Genomic DNA, 15,412 nt, shown 5'->3' with positions numbered 1-15,412 from the left:
GAAAATCTCATTCTGCAAACATCCCCCAGGCTGTGGCTAAGCCATGTCTCCGCAGTATCCTTTCTTTCAGGAGTGCTAGTTCTGCAAGGTTCGCAGGAGAGCTTCTGTAAAGTTTGGAAGGTAGGAGACGAGGTACTGGCAGAAGTAAAGCTGTGACTACCGGGCGTGAGTCGTGCTTCAGTAGCTCAGTTGGTAGAGCACTTGCCCGGGAAAGGCAAAGGTCCCGAGTTCGAGTCTCGGTCGGGCACACAGTTTTAATCTGCCAGGAAGTTTCATATCAGCGCACACTCCGCTGCAGAGTGAAAATCTCATTCTGCAAACATCCCCCAGGCTGTGGCTAAGCCATGTCTCCGCAGTATCCTTTCTTTCAGGAGTGCTAGTTCTGCAAGGTTCGCAGGAGAGCTTCTGTAAAGTTTGGAAGGTAGGAGACGAGGTACTGGCAGAAGTAAAGCTGTGACTACCGGGCGTGAGTCGTGCTTCGGTAGCTCAGTTGGTAGAGCACTTGCCCGGGAAAGGCAAAGGTCCCGAGTTCGAGTCTCGGTCGGGCACACAGTTTTAATCTGCCAGGAAGTTTCATATCAGCGCACACTCCGCTGCAGAGTGAAAATCTCATTCTGCAAACATCCCCCAGGCTGTGGCTAAGCCATGTCTCCGCAATATCCTTTCTTTCAGGAGTGCTAGTTCTGCAAGGTTCGCAGGAGAGCTTCTGTAAAGTTTGGAAGGTAGGAGACGAGGTACTGGCAGAAGTAAAGCTGTGACTACCGGGCGTGAGTCGTGCTTCAGTAGCTCAGTTGGTAGAGCACTTGCCCGGGAAAGGCAAAGGTCCCGAGTTCGAGTCTCGGTCGGGCACACAGTTTTAATCTGCCAGGAAGTTTCATATCAGCGCACACTCCGCTGCAGAGTGAAAATCTCATTCTGCAAACATCCCCCAGGCTGTGGCTAAGCCATGTCTCCGCAGTATCCTTTCTTTCAGGAGTGCTAGTTCTGCAAGGTTCGCAGGAGAGCTTCTGTAAAGTTTGGAAGGTAGGAGACGAGGTACTGGCAGAAGTAAAGCTGTGACTACCGGGCGTGAGTCGTGCTTCAGTAGCTCAGTTGGTAGAGCACTTGCCCGGGAAAGGCAAAGGTCCCGAGTTCGAGTCTCGGTCGGGCATACAGTTTTAATCTGCCAGGAAGTTTCATATCAGCGCACACTCCGCTGCAGAGTGAAAATCTCATTCTGCAAACATCCCCCAGGCTGTGGCTAAGCCATGTCTCCGCAGTATCCTTTCTTTCAGGAGTGCTAGTTCTGCAAGGTTCGCAGGAGAGCTTCTGTAAAGTTTGGAAGGTAGGAGACGAGGTACTGGCAGAAGTAAAGCTGTGACTACCGGGCGTGAGTCGTGCTTCAGTAGCTCAGTTGGTAGAGCACTTGCCCGGGAAAGGCAAAGGTCCCGAGTTCGAGTCTCCGTCGGGCACACAGTTTTAATCTGCCAGGAAGTTTCATATCAGCGCAAACTCCGCTGCAGAGTGAAAATCTCATTCTGTGTGTCGTTTGTTTATAGATTTCAGGTACTTCCATAAGGGTAACTCTTCTTATTTTATTTCTGTGGCCGAGATATTCGCGATGCAAATCACACGCATGCTTCAATCTTCCAAGCCAACAATTACGGCACGCATAATACGTTCTTTGTTCCTGCGTGACATCAATATATGTCTGCATCAATCCCTCATCTCGACCGACCCACTTACCTGACGTATTTGAATATCTGGGCCTTTAGGCCAGACAATGCACACACGTAGCAGCACATAAACTCTTTCGCTGAAAGAGAGATCTCCTAGCGGTAGAATGCAACTGAGAATTCCTAAAACACACAGGATTCGTGCGCATTTCAAAAGAAGCATGTAAACAATTAGGGATTCAACGGTCATATTGTCACGTACAAGAAGGTGTGATTAGATGAATGACGAACTCTAACTTCACTTAATGAAGGTTTATTCAGCACTTGCACATACAGGAGCGCGGAGCGAACTGCCTCCGGCCAGAACATATACAGCTACAGAAGATTCCAGTACAACGATGCTTGACATTTGTGGTTACTTCTAGAATGTACTCGAACCGAATATAGAAATTAAAACTGTACAGTCCAGGTGAGCTTCGAACTCACGACCCCTCCATGCAACAGTATCATAACCACCAGACCACGGTGCTACTCAGCTTCTTCTGTGACAATATTTTTCACTTGTATACGAGTAGCATGTATTGGACATTAAACGGTTTAGCATAATGAATATGCACTGTTAACTTTTCGTAGGAGACCTTTTTGCTGTGGCTGGTATGTTAATTATTGGATCTGGCAAAATTAGTGGTAGAGGGTTGCAGGATGCCCTTTCTGTCGCCACCTCAGTGGTAATGACCAGAGAAAGTCTCTCAGACGTTGGTGTGACAATTACGTATGTCCTAGCCCTGTCCCCTCCCCGACGCAAACTACATTTCACGCCTTCAGTCCATTTTCCCCTTCTGAAATCGTCAGTACTACCGAGGCTATCTGATATTGGAATAGCGCATCAGCTATTTTGTTGGTTTATCTTAGGCAGGGCATTGGACTAGGGTAGGCGGTGCAATTGTGGTAACCGCAATGTTATGGTGGTGTATTGGTTAACACATCTGTCTAGCAAGCAGAAGACCCTGGTTCAAGTCCAGGCTATGACACGCACTTTAATTCATTATTTCAGCTTCTGTCCTTATCTAAGATAAAATTGAGACTCAGTTCTCTCCAGGAAAATTTAATTCCATCGGATCAATGTATCACCTACACCTGAGACACACACAGGTTTTCCCCATTATGACCAAGGCTGGGGCGCTATGCCCATAACGGAGAGCCTCGCCAATACCGACGATTTAAGAAGGGGAAAGTGGAGCGAAGGCGTGAATTGAAGGTTGTATTAAGCAGATAGTGGACTATAACGCTGCGGTGCTGTAGTGGCTAGCACGTCTTCCTAAGAAGCAGAAGACCTGGGTTCATATCCTAGCTGTGGCACAAATTTTAATTCATTACTCGAGCTTCTGTCCTCATCTTCAGGTTGCCACATCTTAAATTCTCACCGAGTTCTGCTAAATCATGACATAATTGGTCCTGCGTAAGTCTGCAGGCTTTCGTGGCCACTGTCACTGAAGTTAAAATCTTCTGGGTTGTGGGACCGCATGTTATTTCTTCAAAGCATCGGCGTTTCGACCCCTCTACGGGAACTTCTTCAGGATATTATGGTGTCCACTGTAGACTGGATTGTAGTCGCACATAATGTTGAAGATCAGATTCAAAGACGCTGCCGACCGCCTGGCGGTAGTGTGGTGAACAGGCACGGTACGCTGTGTACGGTAAACTGGTCACATAGGGTCGTTCCACAACTGAGGTAAACATGCGAATAAAGTTTTTGGCGTCCGTCGAGTGCGATAGTCTCTAAAATACTGTAACAGTGGGATCATTTCCTGGGTAGCAGCCACATCGCCGACGATGGTCATCCAAGGTAGTGCGGAAACACGATTTATCACTGAATACAGTGCGATTCCATTTTTCAGCATCCATGCTTCCCAGTCAGGCCACCACCCCAATCGCAGCCGTTTGTGTTGTCGTGTTAATAGCAGCCTACGCACGGGACAGCAATTCCCCACTCTGACTGCTGCTAGTCTCTGACCAGTGGTGTTGGATGACACAATGTTGGAGGGATTCCACTGCTTTTTCTCAGATGGCAGGCTCACACGTGAAGGGGCTACGATGTGCGGTCATTCTCTCTCGTGTTGCTCAGACATAGTCGAACGGACGGCGAGTATGCCTGCCCCCAGGTCCCATAGAGCTCAACATCGAGCCTCTGCCACATCCGGATGCCCCACAAAATTTGATATTGGACGATTTTTCCAGCTTTCCGGATGGATACTGACAATCGAGGGCTGAGAGCCCCAAATTGAATTCGGCGTTAGAAGAGGCCGCAGGATATCATTTACCGCATTAAACTAGCAGGATTCGACTGCGTGATGCGAATCTCCATTCCTAACGACCATGGCAAGCACCACATCTTACACCACAACACTGCTGACTTCGCTACTGACAGGTAAGAAATCATGCAGAATGGACGCCATACGTTTGACATCGGCTGCTGTTTAAGGACGAAACGGATCTTTTGCATCCCGATGATCACGGGCAATGCGTTTGCAGACAACCCAGTAATACTGAACTTCTCCAACGCTGTGCCACACATAAAAATGGTTCAAATGGCTCTGAGCACTATGGGACTTAACTTGCGAGGTCATCAGTCCCCTAGAACTTAGAACTACTTAAACCTAACTAACCTAAGGACATCACACACATCCATGCCCGAGGCAGGATTCGAACCTGCGACCGTAGCGGTTGCGCGGTTCCAGACTGTAGCGCCTAGAACCGCTCGGCCACCTCGGCCCGGCTCCCACACACACACAACAAGGTGGTGGTTGAGTGATGTTCAGGAGTGGCACCATATGGGGCCACCATACACCTGTCGTGGTTGTTGAGGGGCATCTCACTGCTCTGCAGCATGGGGACGAGATTATGCAGCCAATAGCGCAAGTGTATCGTCAACATTTTGGTGCAAATTTAATCTTCATGGATGATAACTCGAGTGCTCTTCGTGTTGTTCCCATGAATACCTTTTTTTCAGCATGCTAGGATCACAAGAATGGTGTGACTTGCCTGTTCCCCTTACATGAACCAGATGTGTCGGATCGACTGAAACGAGCAGTTTTTGGACGTCGACAGTGAGCACATTCTCTGCACGACACAAGTAGAATCGGCACTGAACAGAATAATAATTTGGACCAGGGCTGACTTGAGGATCTCATCGATGGTATACCACAACGGATTCAAGCCTGCATCCGAGCAAGGGGACGTTCCACATACCGAAGTTGCTCAAGAGTGCTGTAAACCGTCCGCCCCCGCTCCCTACCCTCCTCCTGGGAAAATGACGATAAAGTCGTCACACAAATTTTAACTCTTTAGATTTGACGATATGGAAACACTGCAAATACACATATAGCATGATGCAACTGCCCCTACCTATGGGTAATATGCAGCCCGCTACATCTTCATAACCACATGCGAGATTTTCTCACTCGCTGTTGTTCTGGGATAAAAATTCGCTGGAGGATACGGTTTTCGAATTCGAGAAAAATGTGTGAAAGTGACCCTGAGATGCGTTTTTCTTTAATAACGCAAAAACGATCGTTCCCACCAAAAACGTATCGCAGTAAAAATTTAATGACATTAAATTTCCCACAAAAAGTGTAAGTAGGCTGTTTAGGTTTTTATGTTCGTAACGCCACGTAGCGCTCTGTATGAAAATCACTGACTGTGCTGTGTGCAGTCTGTGGCTGGTTGGACTCATTGTTGGAATATTCGCTTCTGTAGTGTTGGGCAGTTGGATGTGAACAGCGCGTAGCGTTGCGCAGTTGGAGCTGAGCCGCCAGCAGTGGTGGATGTGGAGGGAGAGATACCAGAGTTTTGAGAGGTTACTATAAGCAGACGATCTGGACGTGTGTTTGTCATATAAAGGAAATTTGTAAAGATGGATGTCATGAATTGATAGATATACAGGGTGAGTCGCGAAAGACGTAACACTCCCTTTATTCCCGGGGCGATTGCACATATCGGCATGCGGTTTTCGGCGAATCATGGCGTACTATGGGGCACATACGTTGGCACATGCACAATAATCACAATGTTTATATTGACCGAGATAATGAGGCAAGTACATGTTTTTTTAAATGGGACGCTATACTTTTTTTACCATCATTCGAACGCTCTGGAAAATACGCGTATAGTGATGTAACGCCTGTTGCTATTGTGATTCAAACTTTGCTTAAAAGAGGGCGGATGAGGATTTACGCACGTGGCGTAGGCCGTGCGTGCTGCATAGAGCACGGCAACTCGGCCTGTGGGTTGCGCGAGGCGTGTTTACGGTCTGCAGCCGCTTCCGACCGCCTCGACCTTCAATCGTATAATATTTCCCAGCGTCGTTTAAGCGAAGTTTGAATCACAATAGCAACATGCGTTACATCACTATACGCGTCTTTTCCAGAGCGTTCGAATGATGGTAAAAAAAGTATAGCGGCCCATTTAAAAATACGTATTTGCCTCATTATCTCGGTCAATATAAACGTTGTGATTATTGTGCATGTACCAAAGTATGTGCCCCATAGTGGGCTATGATTCGCCCAACGCCGCTTGTCGATACGTGCAATCGCCAACGGAATAATGGGGGTGTTACGTCCTACTCGACTCACCCTGTATACAGGGTGAGTCACCTAACGTTACCGCTGGATATATTTCGTAAACCACATCAAATACTGACGAACCGATTCCACAGACCGAACGTGAGGAGTGAGACTAGTGTAATTGTTTAATACAAACCATACAAAAATGCACGGAAGTATGTTTTTTAACACAAACCTACGTTTTTTTAAATGGAACCACGTTAGTTTTGTTAGCACATCTGAACATATAAACAAATACGTAATCAGTGCCGCTTGTTGCATTGTAAAATGTTAATTACATCCGGAGATATTGTAACCTAAAGTTGATGCTTGAAACCTCCAACGTTCAGTTGCGTGTTATAACAAACACGGGCCACGGTCGGCGAGCAGCATCTGCAGGGACATGTTTACGATGACGACCGTGTTTACGAGTGTGGCTGCAGTGCACTGTTGTGGTTTGGTCTAGCTGTCGCAGTGTCCGCATGTAGCGCTTGCTGCTTCTGTTATTCTGCATTCGTCTCCGCACGCAGACCAACTGTAGTACACCGTGTTACCAGACGTCTGTGATAGTGTAGTGTTGTAGGAATTGTGACCATGGTGTACTCGAACTCTGAAAAGGCGGAGATGATACTCACCTACGGCGAGTGCCGACGAAATGCAGCTCAAGCCTGCAGGGTGTATGCAGAACGGTACCCGGACAGAGAGCCGCACATTGCAAAACATCTACCGCCAACTGTATGCAACAGGTATGGTCGTAGCACGCAAACGAGTCCGTAAGAGGCCCATCACAGGAGAAGCGGGTGCAGTTGGTGTGTTAGCTGCTGTTGCCATGAACCCACACATGAGTACACGGGACATTGCGAGAGCCGGTGGACTGAGTCAAAGTTGTGTCATGCGCATACTGCATCGTCACCGCTTTCACCCGTTTCATGTGTCGCTAAATCAGCAATTACATGGTGATGACTTTAATCATCGAGTGCAATTCTGTCAATGGGCATTAACAGAGAATGCGTTGCAGTTCTACCTGTTTACCGATGAAGCGGATTTCACAAACCACGGGGCAGTGAATCTACGGAACATGCATTACTGGTCCGTGGACAATCCTCGCTGGCTCAGACAGGTAGAGCGACAGCGACCGTGGACTGTAAATGTATGGTGCGGAATCATTGGCGACCACCTCATTGGTCCTCACTTCATTGCAGGGGCCCAAACAGCTGCAACATACATCGCGTTTCTACAGAATGATCTGCCAACGTTGCTCGAAAATGTCCCACTAGAAACGCGTCGACGTATGTGGTATCAGCATGATGGTGCACCTGCACATTCCGCAATTAACACTAGGCTGACCCTTGACAGGATGTTCGACTGGCGTTTCATAGGACGTGGAGGACGCATAAATTGGCCAGCCCGTTCTCCTGATCTTACACCTCTGGACTTCTTTCTGTGGGGTACGTCAAAGGAGAATGTGTACCGTGATGTGCCTACAACCCCAGAGGATATGAAACAACGTATTGTGGCAGCCTGCGGCGACATTACACCAGATGTACTGCGGCGTGTATGACATTCATTAGGTCAGAGATTGCAATTGTGTGCAGCAAATGATGGCCACCACATTGAACATCTATTGGAATGACATGTCGGGACACACTCTATTCCACTCCGTAATTGAAAACGGAAACCACATGTGTACGTGTACCTTACCCCTCATGGTAATGTACACGTGCGTCAGTGAAAAAGATCAATAAAAAAGTGTTAGCATGTGGACGTAATGTGCTGCTCCAGTCTCTTCTGTACCTAAGGTCCATCACCGTTCCCTTTGGATCCCTACGTAATTCGGTGCTCTCCGATACACACGATCGAACAGCGGAGGAGTGGTACTCAAGCGTCAACTTTAGGTTACAATATCTCCGGATGTAATTAACATTTTACAATGCAACAAGCGCCACTGATTACGTATTTGTTTATATGTTCAGATGTGCTAACAAAACTAACGGGGTTCCATTTAAAAAATCGTAGGTTTGTGTTAAAAAACATACCTCCGTGCATTTTTTTATGGTTTGTATTAACCAATTACACTAGCCCCTCTCCTCACCTTCGGTCTGTGGAATCGATTCGTCAGTATTTGATGTGGTTTACGAAATATATCCAGCGGTAATGTTAGGTGAACATTATTAAGGTAAATACATTGTTTGTTCACTATTAAAATCTTTCATTTGCTGACTATGCCTATCAGTAGTTAGTGCCTTCAGTAGATAGAATCTTTTATTTATCTGGCAGTACTGGCGCTCGCTGTATTGCAATAGTTCGAGTAACGACGATTTTGTGAGGTAAGTGATTCATGAAAGGTATAGGTTATTGTTAGTCAGGGCCATTCTTTTGTAAGGATTATTGAAAGTCAGATTGCGTTGCGCCAAAATATTTTGTGTCAGTTTAGTGATGATCAGAATAAGTAAAGAGAGAACTGTTTGAGTACGTTCAGTTTTACTCATCTGTTTCTGTATCAAATAACGTAAGAGTTTTTCCAGCATTCTCATTCATAATTTTTCTAAGGACACGTTTCGAAAGGTCGTACTCACTTTTGCTGTAAGACTAACAATTTGTGCATAGCGAGCGAAGGAAAATAAAAATTTCGTGTTGTTGCTGTCCAGCACGGCGTGTAGTTCGGCAGCTGAAGTGTTTTGGTAGTTTTGGGCGTTTATTCTAACTTGGCTGGATTGGGCACCACTATCAAGAACGTTGAATTATTGACGTCTTGTTGTCGTTTGCTCGTCGGGTGGCGCAGAACTGATTTCCTTGGTTGGTTCGTCGGCTGGCCTTTGGTTGGGTTGACTTCCGATTAAGATTGGCTTCAAATGGCTCTGAGCACTATGGGACTTAACTGCTGTGGTCATCAGTCCCCTAGAACTTAGAACTACTTAAACCTAACTAACCTAAAGACATCACACACATACATGCCTGAGGCAGGATTCGAACCTGCGACCGTAGCGATCGCGCGGCTCCAGACTGTAGCGCCTAGAACCGCTCGGCCACTCCGGCCGGCTACTTCCGATTAAGAGATTGTCGGTCTGGCTGCCTGTCTCACCTAAACGTGCGTTGGTGTTACTTCCCAGGCCGACCCTTGGAACCTTCTGAGCGCCGCCCCTTGTGTTTTACATAGTGATTTCCCTTATGTTTAAGTACTCTGTGTGGCTTTAAGCCGAATTCTAGCTTATTAAAGCTTATTAAAATTGTTTTTTTTTTCTTTAGGCCTTAAGCCGTGAAATTGTTTTCTCCAAGGTGTGTGGCCTTCATCCGAGTTTTAAACTCTCTTAAACTGAAATTAAAAATCTTGCTCTTGTGGTTAAGTCATAACATTGTTATTTTTTGGGTGTATGAGGCCTTCAGCCGAGTTTGCATGAAATGTTTTAAGCTAAGGACCTCAGCCTGTTCAAATTGAAAGCTCTTCTTAAGCCTTAAGCCGTAAAATTGTTTTGACATGGTGTGTGACTTTCAGCCGAGTTTTAATCTCTTTTAATTTAAAATTTCAAAATTTTGGTCTTGCCCTTAGGTCATAAGATTGGTAGTCTTTAGTATATGGCCTTCAGCCGAGTTTAATCTCTCTTAGATTGAAAATTTAAAATTTTGTCTTGCCCTTAAGTGATAAGATTGTTATTCTTTAGTATGTTGTCTTCAGCCGAGTTTTAATCTCTCTTAAATCAAAAATTTTAAATCTTGGTCTTCCTTTAAATCGTAACATTGTTATTCTTTAGTATGAGGCCTTCAGCCGAGTTTGTACGAAATTTTTTAAGCTAAGGCCCTCAGGCTGTTAAATTGAAAGCCCTTTTTGCTAGGCTTTAAGCTGTAAATTGTTTGGTTGATATGTGGCCTTCAGCCGCGTTTCAGCCTATTTAGAATTAACAATGAAAATATTTGTTATGGCCTTAAGCCGTAACTCTGTTCTTGCTTAATGTGTGGCCTTGAGCCTATTTTTATTGAACTAAAAACAATTTTTTTTTGAAAGAAGTGAAACTTCCAGAAGATCTCCTGGACCTCAATTCCTTCTTAGGCCTTGTACCCTGGATTTTCGTATGTGGCTTAAATCAAATCAAAGGAGCTCTTTCGTTAAAACCTTCAGAGTTTTTAATTCTTGCTTATGTTACTGTGTGTTTTAAATAATAAAATTTATATGTTGAGTGTAGCTGACAGCAACTTATTTTCGCCTCTTTCCACAAAATGTAACCTCACCCGCTCTGTCCTGCAAGCCCAGGGATTCCAACCAAAATCATAAGCAATGCTCCACGATACACACGCATCGCGAAACTTCACCGGGAATACCGACTTGAGACTCTCACGGAGGTAATCCACAAACTCACCACAAGACTATACAGAAACTCCAGACATTCGCAGAACCCGTTTATTCTGAATCTGGGGAACTACGACCACAACCATAGATGGAAACATAAAAAGACAGACTTGTAAGAACCTAACATCTATGGCCAAGCATACGCAAACATAACGGTACAGGCGAGCCCCTGTTAATCAGACGCCATTACTGGATATCCAGCTGGAATACACTGCCGAATAACTGGCACCACGCAGGGAAGCCGTACCGCATACTGCATGCAGACAAGCTCCACACATCCCCCACACAGTGAGATGATCTATGGCCGATCTCCCACTACTGTATAACGATCTTGACTGTTCCAGGAAGCCGGCCGCGGTGGCCGTGCGGTTATAGGCGCTCCAGTCCGGAGCCGCGCTGTTGCTACGGTCGCAGGTTAGAATCCTGCCTCGGGCATGGGTGTATGTGATGTCCTTAGGTTAGTTAGGTTTAAGTAGTTCTAAGTTCTAGGGGACTGATAACCACAGCAGTTGAGTCCCATAGTGCTCAGAGCCATTTGTTCCAGGAATTTAGCAGCTGCAGCAACTGGGATACATCGCCATCGCTTGCCACGGTAATGATACATGATACCTATACTAACAAATCCAACCTTGCATGAACTATCGCAGCTAGTAAGCCACTACTGCTCTTACTACCCATCCCACTGTCGCAGAGGTTTTTTTCCCACGGCACGAGCCATGGCACTTTTTTCCCTCTGCTCTTCAAATCGTTACCCTCACTCGCGTTTCGTCCACTATCTACCACCTGATGGACCGTGTTAATGCGTAGTCTTACCCAGACGCACGGATAACATCACAGCCCAGCATCCTGTGATCCACTTACTAGATAACTAACATGTTTACGGAGGTGACAGTAGAACTTTTGGTTTGGTCATCACGTTGGTGCGGGCGTGGAGGGGCCCCATCTCTTATATATAACCACCTTCACAAACACAAACTTCATGAAACCAACAGGGCTGAAACAGGAATATTCCACAATGTCCCACAACAAATTCCGCATTTCTTCAACAGAAATTGGCCGAGAAAAAAGTGTTGCATTATTTACTGAACGCCCCCCTTGTAAGAGCAGCCGTCGTTCTGAAATAGAGGAGAGCCAGCCTGGGCAGTGGACCGTCCCGCGAGCGCGGCAGCTGATGTTTCTGTACTCGCTGCTGCTGCGGTCGGACTTCCGTCAGGTTACCAGCCGCGGCAGATGGTCCGCTGGTGGAGAGGCGACGCCGCTTTCACCCCGCTAGCGGTGGTGCTCATCCCCACACGGCAGCCGTGGTGCCAAGGGTCGCCACAGCAGCACCTGCCAATCTACGCACGGCTCCAGCCTCCACTGCTCGTTTTTTGTGGCTCCGGCAACCGCGCTGATGGCGGTACTCTTCCTCGGGGCTCGAGACGAGGCGGGGAGAATGGAAGCGCCCGCAATGAAAGCGTGAAGAACGCGCGGGATGATCGGCGCTGGTGGCACAGCCGATAGCTGCCCGCTTTCTCCGGCAGATATGCCGGCTGCGAGTCTCAGTGCAGCGCCAGACCCACTCTGCTGCATCATTACCCTCCTCGTATGTGAACTTTTACCGCGTCTTACAGGAACGCGCACTTTCTTCCTCATCTTTTACTTCCCCATTACGGCGGCAGTTACAGGCGGCTGCTGCCTGGCGACAATTTTACCGCCCAGGTGGATGTTTATAGCGTCCTCTTGTGCTTGCCTCAGTCCCGTGCCCCACTTCTTGCCATCGTTTATTTTCTTCGTATCCTGCGACACCGTCGTCGGTTCACTCTCAAAGGTACCTCGACTTGTCTCTTTACGCATAACAATACCTCGACGTGTCCCTTAAAATGGTTCAAATGGCTCTGAGCACTATGGGACTCAACTGCTGTGGTCATCAGTCCCCTAGAACTTGGATCTACTTAAACCTAACTAACCTAAGGGCATCACACACACCCATCCCCGAGGCCGGATTTGAACCTGCGACAGTAGCAGCAGCGCGGCTCCGGACTGGAGCGCCTTTAACCGCATGGCCACCGCGGCCGGCACGTGTCCCTTAGGCGACCAAGTCACTCACATACGAAAGTCATATCTCAGGTGAGTGCAGGCAACCATGTAGGTGGGGCAAGCACAGCTATGACTATTCATCTTGAATAAACGCTCCAGCTGTATCTTGTCCGTTATTACTGTACCACTTACATTTCAACTGTGTTTCTGCTCTGCTCGCAATGTCCCTGTCGCAGTAAAAGCACACGATTTGAAATCTGGTTCTCAACTAAGTGAAAATACATTTTTATTTAGAAGACTTCGACGAAACAACTTGAATACACGTGTAAAGAGACAAAGCCTTTATTAACAAGCTGTCAGTCCTCCTTTTGCATGTTTTACAGTTTGTCCAAGGACAGCCTAACGATTTCTTTCACAAAAACTATTAAATAAAAACGGTTCTTTTGATGCAAATCGTTTAATTTTTGCTTACAATTTTCGCCATTAAAATTTACAACTTTTTTTCACTTGATTGAACTGGTTCTTGAAATACATTATGCACTCTGGTGCTGGTACCGCAGGAACGTCATTTTCGCTATACAGGGTGTTACAAAAAGGTACGGCCAAACTTTCAGGAAACATTCCTCACACACAAAGAAAGAAAATATGTTATGTGGACATGTGTCCGGAAACGCTTACTTTCCCTGTTAGAGCTCATTTTATTACTTCTCTTCAGATCACATTAATCATGGAATGGAAACACACAGCAACAGAACGTACCAGCGTGACTTCAAACACTTTGTTACAGGAAACGTTCAAAATGTCCTCCGTTAGCGAGGATACGACTTCAAACACTTTGTTACAGGAAATGTTCAAAATGTCCTCCGTTAGCGAGGATACATGCATCCACCCTCCGTCGCATGGAATCCCTGATGCGCTGATGCAGCCCTGGAGAATGGTGTATTGTATCACAGCCGTCCACAATATGAGCACGAAGAGTCTCTACATTTGGTACCGAGATTGCGTAGACAAGAGCTTTCAAATGCCCCCGGAAATGAAAGTCAAGAGGGTTGAGGACAGGAGAGCGTGGTGGCCATGGAATTGGTCCGCCTCTACCAATCCATCGGTCACCGAATCTGTTGTTGAGAAGCGTACGAACACTTCGACTGAAATGTGCAGGAGCTCCATCGTGCATAAAACACATGCTTTGTCGTACTTGTAAAGGCACATGTTCTAGCAGCACAGGTAGAGTATCCCGTATGAAATCATGGCGGTGAATCGAGGAAGTATAGTACATACTGACGAAACTAAAATAAGCTCTAACATGGAAATTAAGCGTTTCCGGACACATGTACACATAACATCTTTTCTTTGTTTGTGTGTGAGGAATGTTTCCTGAAAGTTTGGCCGTACCTTTTTGTAACACCCTGTATATACGTTTGAGGTGATAAAAATCACTACCAAAATTTTTTTTGTGTAGTTTAGTACACACACCAACAGAAGTTTTGCATCACTGCTTTATTTCGAAATCCACGCCACAAAAAACAAAACTTGGCCCTGAGGCATGCGTATAAAGCGTGAATCAGCTGCCCATACCGATGGGCTTTATGCAGCCCACACCACAAGGAAATCAGTTCTGCTCCACCCGATGAGCAAACGACAACAAGACGTCAATAGTTCAACGTTCTTGATAGTGGTGCCCAATCCAGCCAAGTTAGAATAAACGCGCACAACTACCAACACACCTCAGCTGCCGAACTACACGCCGTGCTGGACAGCAACAACACAACGAGGAAAATACACTGCCAAAAATAACGTCAACGGCCAGGGCAGGTGACCGGAACATTAACAGTCACAAGGCTGAAGATACTGCTGGTGCACTTCACTAACGAAGGAGTAAATTAAATTAAGTTAAAGCCCATTCAAGACAACGGCTGCAATTGTAGCCGACTTCAAAGCACACACGTTGCTGCTTGCAGGAATCTCGGAGAAAGCAACAACCAGGATCAAACGAAGAGAAGTGATAGCAGTTGAGGCTTGGTTGTGGGCTAAGTGAGCACTCAACTTTAGAGTCCAAGATCGGTGGGCGACGAACTTCGTAACCCTCGTAAGAAGCGCCTCACAATTCCAACTGTTCGTGCACGCCACCAGCGGCTCCAGCCTGACACTGCGCGATGGGGACCTCCTCGCTGCTCTGCGCCAACTGACCAACTCCCACACCTGGAAACGGTCGAAAGATCAAATTCACGTCGGCCGATGAGACGACCGACCGAACGACCAACCAACCAACCAACGGTCGTTCCCGCTCCAGTCTTCTTCAGTCGGACAGTCCACGTGTGTCGCCAGCGGATGGCAAGTACTGGCTGTCCACACCTCACTGGGGCTCCGTGCCCGACGGTCCTTCGTCCCCAACCGCTGCTCCATGCCCGACCAATTCCAGACACATGACGACCTGGAGACACTGGCTCGGATCCAACCATGCAGAGGGAATACTCCCACAGGCCAACCCACATCCCTGCACCAGGAAGGAACCGACCCAAGCCCCCAAGATGACCAATTGAAGGGGTGCAGAAGCGGTCAGCAGACCAGATACACGTCGCCTGATGAGGCGACCGACAGAATGGCCAACCAACGATGGTCCCCGCTCACGTCTCCTTCTGCCGGACAGTGCATGTGTGTCGCCAGCGGTCGGCGAGTACTGGCTGTGCGCGCCTCACTGGCGCTGTGTCGCCGGCTGCTGCTCCGTGCTCGACTGCACTGCTGGTCCGTCTCCAACTGGACACACGACGACGCTGAGACACTGGCTCAGTCCCATC

General features: G+C 47.2%; 2 non-coding genes across 2 annotated transcripts; both read left to right on the top strand.

Annotated features, from left to right (window-relative positions):
• The first annotated feature begins 474 nt into the window (after positions 1–474).
• Trnas-gga lies at positions 475–549 on the top strand. The gene has a single exon. It is a non-coding gene; the product is annotated as a tRNA-Ser (tRNA).
• Positions 550–2,614: 2,065 nt separating this feature from the next.
• Positions 2,615–2,686, top strand: Trnaa-agc. The gene has a single exon. It is a non-coding gene; the product is annotated as a tRNA-Ala (tRNA).
• Positions 2,687–15,412: the final 12,726 nt, after the last annotated feature.

This window comes from Schistocerca piceifrons, chromosome 1 (assembly GCF_021461385.2).
Source record: "Schistocerca piceifrons isolate TAMUIC-IGC-003096 chromosome 1, iqSchPice1.1, whole genome shotgun sequence".
In the NCBI taxonomy this organism is placed as follows: domain Eukaryota; kingdom Metazoa; phylum Arthropoda; class Insecta; order Orthoptera; family Acrididae; genus Schistocerca; species Schistocerca piceifrons.
Note: the sequence above shows the minus strand (reverse complement) of the source record. Positions and strands in the feature narration are given on the sequence as shown.